We start from the raw sequence: 11,104 nt of genomic DNA, 5'->3' as shown, positions 1-11,104 counted from the left end.
AATTAAAAGATGCTTACTACTTGGAAGGAAAGTTATGACCAACCTGGAAAGCATATTAAAAAGCAGAAATATTACTTTGCCAACAAAGGTCTGTCTAGTCAAGGCTATGGTTTTTCCAGTAGTCATACATGGATGTGAGAGTTGGACTGTAAAGAAAGCTGAGAGCCGAAGAATTGATGCTTTTGAACTGAGGTGTTGGAGAAGACTCTTGAGAGTCCCTTGGACTGCAGGGAGATCCAACCAGTCCATCCTAAAGGAGATCAGTTCTGTGTGTTCATTGGAAGGACTGATGTTGAAGCTGAAACTCCAATCCTTTAGCCACCTGGTGTGAAGAGCTGACTCATTGGAAAAGACCCTGATGCTGGGAATGATTGAAGGCAGGAGGAGAAGGGGATGACAGAGAAAGAGATGGTTGGATGGCATCACTGACTCAATGGACATGAGTTTGAGTAAACTCCGGAAGTTGGTGATAGACAGGGAGGCCTGGTGTGTTGCAATCCATGGGATCGCAAAGAGTTGAACATGACTGAGTGACTGAACTGAACTGAACTATAATCTATTAGACCAACAGATAGGTAGGCTAGATAGAGATACACAGACAAGTGAAATAAATGTTTTACAAATAATGTTTAAGTAAATAGGTAGATAGATAGATTGACAGATAGTTGTATAAATATGTAGATAGAAAGATGATAGCTAAATAGGTAGATAGATATTGAATGGAAAGATACATAGATAGATCTGAAAAGATAGCTTCACAAAACTGCCCAGCAGCTTTGTTGAGATAATTAAGCAATAGAGTGATTTATATAAGGCCTCTGGCCAGTACTGTGAGCTCAACTGATGCTAGTGCCTCTCACTCCCAAAGAACATTCTAGATGCGCATATTGCTGTAGAGTGCTCAGAGTCTGGGACCCAATCTTTCTGAATTGTTGGATCCCACATATGGCAGCAGAAACTTGTTTTGGGTAAAGGGTGCTTTGTCCTTGGTGGGACCACATTGGACCAGTCACAAGGCCAGTTCCCCAGCAAATGTTTGGGTAGGGCTAGAGGAGATGTTGGACTTTCCCAGTGGCTCAGCAGTAAAGAATCCTCCTGCTAATGCAGCAGACACAGGAGGCATGGTTTCAGTCCCTGGGTTGGGAAGATGCCCTGGAGAAGGAAATGGTAACCTGCTCCAGTGTTCTTGCCTGGAGAACCCCATGGACAGAGGAGCCTGGGGTTGTAAAGTGGGCTGTGACTGAGTGAGCACACACAGAAGAGATGTTACTTTGGGAAAAATCCAGAATCTTTGAAGTTTTCCAAGAGCTTAAACTTCTCATGATACTTAAAGTCTATGGAAGGACATGGAAGGTGAACCTCCCAGGCCTCCCAGGGGTCCTGGGTTCCAGTCAAAGCCTGGTTATGGGCGGACCGGGATCCTCAGAGGGAGGAGAAGCCTGGTACCCAGAAGGCAGTGGCTGAGGATGCAGGAAGGAGAACGGGGAGGGTCCCTGTGAGGAAGTGAGTGACAGCGGGGTAGGAGGGGCAGTGACATGCACCACCGAGTGGGAGGCACCTCTTCTTCATGGGCGGTGAACTCACCCTGTTCCTTCTGCCCTTTCAGTGAGATCTGCATCCATTTCAGGCTTTCCTGGGAAGGACCTGAGTGTGTGCGTGTGTGTGTGTGTGTGTGTGTTGTGTGCCTGTGTGACATGTGCATCATGGTATGTGTAGTATGTGTATGGTGTGTGATGTGTGTGCGGGTATGGTGTGAGGTTTGTAGTGTATATGCGTGTGTTGTATGTATAGGATGTGCCTTTGTGACGTGGTGTAGTGGGTAGTGTGGTGTGATGTATGTGTTGTGTGCTGTGCCTGTGGTGTGCAGTATATAGTATATATATGGGGTGTGTGTGTGTTTGTGTGTGTGTAATGCAGTGTGCTATGTATGTGGTATGGCATGTCTGTGGTCTGTATTTGTGATGTGTGTGGTGTATGGTCTGTGAGTATGTGGTGTGTCTGTGTGTTGATGTATGTGGTCTGTGTGTGTGTGTTCTGTGTGGGTGTGATGTGTTTCGGGTGTGTGTGTGATGTGTGTGTCTGTGTGATCTATTGCATGTGTGTTCTGTTTGTGTGTGTTGTGTGTGTGTGTGTGGTGTGTCTGTGGTGTGTATGTGTGTGTGAGACGTCTGTGTGTGGCATGTGTGGTATGTTTGTGTGTCTGTGGTGTGTGTGTGATGTGTGTGTCTGTTGTGTGTGTGATCTATTGCATGTGTGGTCTGTTTGTGTGTGTTGTGTGTGTGTGTGTGTGGTTTGTCTGTGGTGTGCATGGTCTGTGTGTGTGTGTGTGTGTGAGACGTCTGTGTGTGGCATGTGTGGTGTGTCTGTGGGGTGTGTGTGTGGCGGATTGGTACAGGGCCGTGGTAACACGAGAGCCAGAGGAGGTGGGGAAGGTGAGGCCTGCAGACAGGGCACAAGAGGAGAAAGAGCTGGAAGATCTGAGCAGGCTCGGGGCTGGGCAGGGAGGCTGGGTTTCTGGGAGTCTCACAGCATGAGGTGTAGGTTACTATCAGCACTAGGATGTTAGAGGAAGCTTGTCCAGGGACAGCAGGGGAGGGAGTTGATGGCTTTATCAACCTGATCCCTGAGCATCACTGTGTTCCAGGCAGAGGGCTAACCCCCTCAGTCACTTAAGCCCTGGGTGCACCTGAGGGCCAGGTATGATTGTTATGCTCATTTTATGGTAAACTAGGGCACAGAGTGGATGCAGGAGTGCAATGCAGGAGATCCAGGTTAGATCCCTGGGTTGGGAAGATCCCTGGAAAAGGGAATGGCAACCCACTCCAGTATTCTTGCCTGGAGAATCCCATGGACAGAGGTGACTAGCAGGTTACAGTCCATGATATTGCAAAGATTTGGACATGACTGAGCATGCACGCACACACAAGACATAGAGAGGAAATTCATTCAAGTTAGTCGGGGAAAGAAGGCAGAAGTGAACCAGCAGGTTTGGCTCAGGAGCCTGCAGTGGCGACCACAATGCTAAGGGGTCTGCACCATTTTTCTTCCCACTGTGACTCCATGGGCAAATTACAAATAGTGAGTGCTATTAAAATACAGACATTCTTTTTAAAAGTAACCACTTCCTTTTAGATCTTGATGGAAGCATGCTGCAGGACCGCAAGCTGAGAGAGGGCCGCGCTGGAAACCCAGCCGGGCTATTAATGGAAGCTGGGTCCCATCCCTTATCATTCTTCTCTAGTCCTGCCCCCATGAGTCTGAACCCAAACCAAGGGCAAGAACCCGCTGCGTGACCCCCCACATCCCAAGTGCAAGATCAAGTGCTGTGGAGACGGAGGTGAGCCAGGGCTCTTCATTAAAACAAATACCATTAAACATATGTTGAAGATAACAGAGTGTTTTGACCCCAGCAGGCATTTAGACCACAACAAGAATTTATTTTCCTTCTCTGAGGGTAGAGAAAGCCAAGGATGTTTTCCTAGACAGAAGTCACCATTATAAACACGGGTTCCTTCAAGATGAAATGCATATTAAGTATGTATGTTCATATGTACAATTACTGATTCAACAGATACTTGGGCAGACTGACTATGGGGCAATGTGTGTGTTTGCATGTGTGCACTCCTGTGCCTGGGGCATCTCTGTGACTCTTTCCTCACCAATTCTTTCTAGTAACAGCCCAGCCTGGCTCTCAAAATCTTTACTGTTATTATAGAAGCCCCTTAGTGGTAAAACAATATCTTCCCTTGCTATTTTTATTGGGTTAACATTGGTTATCTGATCTCAAATTAGCCAATCAAAGATTTTCAGGGCTAGAGACTGAGAACTACCGTGCAGTCTTGTTGAGGATGCCTGAAACAGAGTCTTGGTTATGTTAAGATTTTAGCTAAAGTGGAAACTGCCATGTATTCTTTTCAAGTGGAAAAGAAAAATTAAAAGAAGGGGAGAGGGCTGTAGAGAGGTGGGGGGAGGAGGAGGAAAAAGCAGAGAAAGAAGAGGAGAAGGAAGAGGAGAGGAGGAGAAAGAGGAGGAGGAGGGGGAGGAGAAGGAGAAAGGAGAAAAAACAAAGAACAAATATGGACAAGAACTGAGAAGAAAGAGGAAAAAGGCATCCTCCACGTGTCCTGTTCTGCAGCCATTCTTGAAATTGACTAGAATTCCTTCCTCACAGCTCCACGATATTACTCTCTAATCTTCTGATAAATTCCCTGTTTTGCTTCATTTTACTGTGTTGGGTTATCAGTGCTGCTTCACTGATCTGACCCCTTGAATAGGAATCCAACAAACTTTTACTGAGGTGAGTTGTGCTATCCCCTCCTCTGGGCACTGAGAATGCCCCAAACTCAGACTTTGGGGTCTCTTTCAGAAAGGGTCATGGATCCACTGTGTTTTGGAGGATAAGTATCATTGCCAGCTGAGAGAATCTGTTCATACTCAGAGGTGAGAAATAGGTGAGCATGGTTTGGTTGGACTGTATGGGAGAAATCATGGATTAGTAATGGATTAGGACCTAGACAGCATATTAAAAGCAGAGACATTACTTTGCCAACAAGGTCCATATAGTCAAAGCTATGGTTTTTCCAACAGTCATGCATGGATGTGAGAGTTGGATTACAAAAAAGGCTGAGTGCCAAAGAATTGATGTTTTTGAACTGTGATGTTGGAGAAGACTCTTGAGAGTACCTTGGACTGCAAGGAGATCAAATCAGTCAATCCTAAAGGAAATCAATCCTGAATATTCATTGGAAGGACTGATGCTGAAGCTGAAATTCCAATATTTTGGCCACCTGATATGAAGAGCCGACTCATTAGAAAAGACCCTGGTGCTGGGAAAGATTGAAGGCAGAAGGAGAAGGGGACGACAGAGGATGAGATGGTTGGATGGCATCACCGACTCAGTAGACATGAGTTTGAGCAAGCTCCGGGAAGGACAGGGAAGCCTGGTGTGCTGCAGTCCATGGGGTTGCAGAGAGTCGCACATAACTGAGTGACTGAACAACAACAGGACAGGAGGAGAGACCAGAGAAACAAGTGGTGCGAACAGGAGGGATCTCCCGGTTCACTTTGAAAGCTTTGGACTCTACCTTGGTCAAGGGTGTTACGTGGGGACTTTCGTAGCACTTGACGATGGCGTTCCCATTGGATTCCACACGTAAACATTCCTTGAGGAAGGGCAAGCCCACACACAGAAGAGAGTGTGCAATATTTTCTGTTCTCTATTCTGGGATTATTTTCTGATTTGTGATTTTTCTGGACTATTCTTGAAATACCCAGTACCAATATGCTCTTCCATCTCTTGCATTTGAACACATTTTGATAAACCTAAAATCTTCATATGGAATGACTCTTTATATTTTGCAAATAGATATAAATAGGAGAAAAAGTAACCAGGTTCGAGAACCCAGAGCAGGTAGTGCCATGATAGCCAAGTCATAGGTAATAATAATAGCAGCAGCAGCCATGGCTCACAGTGCTGAGTGCACTTTGTGTGGTGGAGTCATAGGTAATAATAATAGCAGCAGCAGCCATGGCTCACGGTGCTGAGTGCACTTTGTGTGGTGGAGTCATAGGTAATAATAATAGCAGCAGCAGCCATGGCTCATGGTGCTGAGTGCACTTTGTGTGGTGGAGTCATAGGTAATAATAATAGCAGCAGCAGCCATGGCTCACGGTGCTGAGTGCACTTTGTGTGGTGGGGACAGTGCTAAGAGGCAGACACGCTGCCAGCACTAAGGGCTGCTCAAAGTGGGGATGAAGACGCCTGGATGCAAATCCTGGCTCTGTGCGCGTGCTCCGTCTTTGCGATCCCACCATGAACTGTAACCCGCCAGGCTCCTCTGTCCATGGACCTTCTCCAGCCAAGAATACTGGAGCGGGTTGCCATTTCCTCCTCCAGGGGATCTTCACGACCTACTGATTGAACCCACACCTCCTGTGCCTTCCGCAAGACAGGCGAATTTTTTACCACTGAGTCACCTGGGAAGCCCTCTGCTGCTGCTGCTGCTAAGTCACTTCAGTCGTGTCCGACTGTGTGCGACCCCATAGATGGCAGCCCACCAGGCTCCCCCGTCCCTGGGATTCTTCAGGCAAGAACACTGGAGTGGGTTGCCATTTCCTTCTCCAATGCATGAAAGTGAAAAGTGAAAGTGAAGTCGCTCAGTCGTGTCCGACTCTTAGGGACCCCATGGACTGCAGCCTACCAGGCTCCTCTGTCCATGGGATTTTCCAGGCAAAAGTACTGGAGTGGGGTGCCATTGCCCTCTGCCACTGGTCAAATCTGTGACCTTGCATATGTCATAAAATGGGGATGGCTATAATAATTCCCTCCTAGTGTTGCCATGAGGATTCAATAATACAAGTTCAGAACGCAATAGTTCAAGTTCAGGGTGGGAATACTGTAAGAGTTCAAAAAGGGCAAATTACTTGTTCTTTGAAATTAAGAAAAAACAGAGATGTAGGTAAAGATAGACTTCCCAGAAATGCCCAGGAGAATAGGATGGCAACGCACTCCAGTATTTTTGCCTGGAGGATTCCATGGAGAGAGAAGCCAGGGGGGCTACAGTCCATGGGGTTGCATAGAGTTGGACATGACTGAGTGGCTAATGCACAGATAGAGACAGATAGATAGATAGAAGATAATGTTGATATATTAAAAAATATGTCCCTCAGAAACCTAAGAGGAAACTCAACCTGCTGACACCTTGTTCTTGGACTTCTAGCCTCCAGAACTGTGAGAAAATAAATATCTGTTGCTAAAAGCAAAGTCTGTGGTGTTTTTTAGTGGCAGTCCTAGCAAACGTATACACTATCCTATCCCGTGTACTGCAGAAATCGGTACCTAAATGTCAGGTGAGGGGTAATAACGGAAATAGCAGAATATAGCATACATTACAGAACATGAAAGAACTCGTTTGTTAATTCAAATCACTTCTTCAAGTTTAAATTAGTCTTTTTCAAGGTTAAAACAATATGTCTCTCAGCCATATTCCTAAGCAAGTCTCATTCTGTACATTTATTTCACTGCAAAATCCAATATATTTGGTACAATCCAAGGTATCAGCTGTAGACCACCTGAGGTTGTGGGGAAAACCAAGAAAAAGGAAAGCTGATGATGACTCTTCCTGACTGGTTTTAAGCCTGAAAATGCTTTGATTTATTGACTCTACTTGGCAGATATGCATGACTTTGATAAAATGATTTGTGCTTTAATTTATTACTTCAATAAAAGATACATTGTAGAACATTTGGAAAAATAAAATACATTTCAAAGCCAACTGCTCATGTTAATACTTCAGCCATTGTTCTCATTTATTTTCACTCATGTATTCATTTCACAAAATACTGTGAATACTCTCACACATGTGTGTGCATGCTCAGTCACTCGGTCATGTCTGACTCTTTGTGACCCCGTGGACTATGGCCCACCAGGCGCCTCTGTCCATGAGATTCTCTAGGTAAGAATACTGGAATGGGTTGCCCTGCCCTCCTTCAGGGCATCTTTCTGACTCAGGGATCAAACCTGCATCTCTTTTGTCTCCTGCATTGGCAGGTGGGTTCTTTACCACTTGTGCTGCCTGGGATCCCACCCACACACATACACACAATGTTGTGCCCTTCCATTTCATTTTCAGTATTTGATAATTATAAACAATATTTTATAAACAATATTTTTATACTTTTATAAATATTATAATTAACCATAATATTATAATAATTATAATATTTAATAATAATTAATATTATAAATATAATATTTAATAATAATTATAATGTTATAAATGATTTTATAAAATATTTTTATACTTTTATAAACAATATTTTAGATACTTATTATTCCTTCATATTGCTGATAGTTTACTTAACTGTTTCCTGGATAAATATCTGTCTTGCTTCCAACTACATAGCAATGAATTTGAACGGGAACATGTTGATGTCATTAAGAGTAAAAGGCTATTGTTGTGAAACTGTTCTGTTAAATCAATAAACACACAGATTCAGCTTTGGTAGCAGCAGCATGCAAATTTTGTATATGAAGGCAATCTTAGAGACAGTTACTGGTGGAATATGCATTGGAAGGACTGATGCCAAAGCTGAAGCTCAAATACTTTGGCCACCTGATGCAAAGAACTGACTCATTAGAAAAGACCCTGATGCTGAGCAAGACTGAAGGCAGGAGGAGAAGGGGACAACAGAGGATGAGATGGTTGGATGGCATCACTGACTCAATGGACATGCGTTTGAGTAAGCTCTGGAGTTGGTGATGGTCAGGGAAGCCTGGCGTGCTGCAGTCCATGGGGTCCAAAGAGTTGGGCGTGACTGAGTGACTGAACTGAACTGAGCTGGCGGTGCAGTGGTAAAGAATCTACCTGCCAATGCAGGAGATGCAAGAGATTTGAGTTCCAACGCTGGATTGGGAAGATCCCCAGAGCAAGAAGTGGAAACCCAGTCCAGTATTCTTGCCTGGAAAATCTCATGGACAGAAGAGCCCGGTGGGCTACAGTCTATGGGGTTGCAAAGAGTTGGACATGCCTGAACACACACACACACACATCACACCACACACCATACCAATTCTTATTCTTGTCTTCCTGAAAGAAGAAAGAACACAGACAGGTACAGGTTCAGAATCCTCCACTTCCTAGCTGTTGGCCATGGGCAGGCACTTGAACACTCTGAGCATTTGCTTTCCTCATCTATTAAATGTGGGCAATGTTGCATCCTTCAGAAGGTGATTATAAAGATTAAGTTATGTTTGTTTGCAATTAGATCATATTTTCTGATACTTATGTGTTCCAAATCATAGATACTTGTTATCCATCCTGTAACTCATACATGATATTTTTGGTCCCAAATCCTGTCTTTCCCGTTTACAGAAAACCCTTGGCAGGCAGGATCCATGTCCCATTTTCCATCGCGTCTTTAACATCTAGCATGATGACTGTCATATTGTAAGCAGTTACTGAACAAATGAATGAATATCCTTCAATAAGAAAACATAAAGATTAATGATCAGCTAGTCTTCTAAGGAAACCATGTGATCTGCACTTTGTGCCCAGTTCTACAGCTCTGCATATGACCACACTGCGGTTGCAGAATATCTTCCAGCAGAAAGTAATTGTATTTATAGAAACTGTAATATGTTTCAGTGGAACAAACCTTGACTCCATTGTCCTAAGTGGAACAACTCCAGAGAACAATAGACTTTCTTAGTGGAATTTCCCCTCCCCATACTTAGCTACCAAAACACGAATGTGGGGGGAGGGGGAAGGAGGAGTAATTTTCCCAACAAAGCATCTCTACATGTGGGTGGTCAATGATGTTTACCTAAAACAGATTTGTGGCTAAAGAGAAAATTCCTTTTTCCCGAAAGGTGAATCTCACTGCTGTTGATTACAGAAATAAGTTGTACTGTTTGATGTTGCAGTAACAACAACAGCAACAAAAAGACTTTAATTTATCCCTGCCCCATACAAACTAGAGCCAGGGAAGATTACATGTTTTCTGGGACTCTGAGTTCTGCAGAAGCAGGAGGCTGTATCAATATTGAAATTGAAAACGGAGAGAACACTAGATTTACCTTCTGCCATAGAAAAGTAGATTCTGTTCTTTGTCTTTACTCTCTGTTGACAATGGAGAGCAATGAGGACCCAAAATATGACTCTTTGGGCATGCAGAGGTCATTCCCCTCACCTCCTCACCCCCAGAGGCAGGGGGCACTCCTCAGAAGGGTGAGAGCCTACAGTACAGGGCTGGCTTCTTGTTAACAGTCACAAAGATTTGAGCTTCAAGATAAAATCAACATAATCACTTTTTACCTCTTGAAAAATAATTAAATCCCCAAAGCTGCTTATGATCATTCTCTTCATCAGATCTGTGAGTAGCTGTGACACACTGGAATGTGTGTGTCCAAATCTGAGATCCCACTGGCATCCCACTGAGAGCCCGTTTGTGGGTGGTGTCATTAGGACTCCCAGAAACAGGCTCTGAATAGAGCAGATTGTAGCACAGGAAAAGAGCCAGAGGAGGCTGGGGTCCTTAGCCCAGTGGCCAGCTTGTCCTGGACACATCTTCATCTCCATGAGCCTTGGTTTTCTTGTCTGCAAAAGTCAACCTTGCAAATCACCTCTCTGCCTGTAATGGTCAGCCTGAACTGAGAGGGCAGTTGTTCAACTGCAAAACTCTACATTGCCTATTTTCAGCCCAAGGACTTGGCAGAAGGTAAGGTGAAGGTAAGGTTTAGGTAAGGTAAGGTATAGGTAAGGTATGTGAAGTGAGGTCGCTCAGTCGTGTTCGACTCTTTGTGACCCCATGGACTGTAGCCTATCAGGCTCCTCCATCCATGGGATTTTCCAGGCTAGAGTGCAGAGTGGATTGCCAATTTCCTTCTCCAGGGGATCTTCCCGACCCAGGAATCTAGCAGGTTGAAGCATGACAACCTTTCGAGGACCAGATCCCTAGGGAGGTCAAGGTGTGATGACCTCCTGGGACCCCTGGACTGGAGTTTGGGCATCCCCAAGGTCTCCAGCGTGACCAGTGCTGGGTAGAATTAAGGGATTTATAACTCATTGCTAGTTTGCAAGCTCATCCTACCTAGTACTGTTGCAACCTGAGAGCCAGGCGTCCCCGGGTCAGGGTACAGATTCCCAGGCAGGCTGAGGCCAGGCCTAGTTCCATAGCCCCAGCCCTTGCCCTTGGCAATGGTTCACACCCTGAAGAGTGGCTTCTCTCTGGATCCTAGCAAATCCACCTCTTATCGCTTAGGTATAGGTATACGTAAAAGGTGAGATCACAGATCACTGTCTTGAAGTATGAGTTTACCTTCTCACTAAGAATTGATTTAGTGATTCACAGACACATGACCAAGGGAAAATTTGTTTCACAGTTGAAAATCAATTATTGGCCTGTATATAAACATCTGTTTACAATTCAGAAGGTGTTGAGTTATGTCCTAGAAACTTTGTTATTTAAGCTTCACTAAGTCTCTCAGAACTATCTGAGATGTTGCCTCTCCAGCCGCAGTCCTCATTTTGCCCCAAATAAAACTTAACTCACAACTCTCAAGGTGTGCATCTTTTTTTAGTCGACAGTTATGGCGACCACAAAG

The 11,104-nt window shown here is 44.6% G+C and overlaps 1 pseudogene; it reads right to left on the bottom strand.

Moving 5' to 3' along the window:
• Positions 1 to 1,402: 1,402 nt before the first annotated feature.
• On the bottom strand, positions 1,403 to 9,167 carry LOC147349025 (uncharacterized; annotated as a pseudogene).
• Between the last annotated feature and the right edge of the window lie 1,937 nt (positions 9,168 to 11,104).

This window comes from Bos grunniens, chromosome 21, assembly GCF_055505025.1.
Source record: "Bos grunniens cultivar Pamir isolate PY7600 chromosome 21, Bosgru_T2T1.0, whole genome shotgun sequence".
Lineage (NCBI taxonomy): Eukaryota > Metazoa > Chordata > Mammalia > Artiodactyla > Bovidae > Bos > Bos grunniens.
The sequence above is the reverse complement of the archived record's forward strand: the minus strand, read 5'-3'. Positions and strand labels throughout refer to the sequence as shown.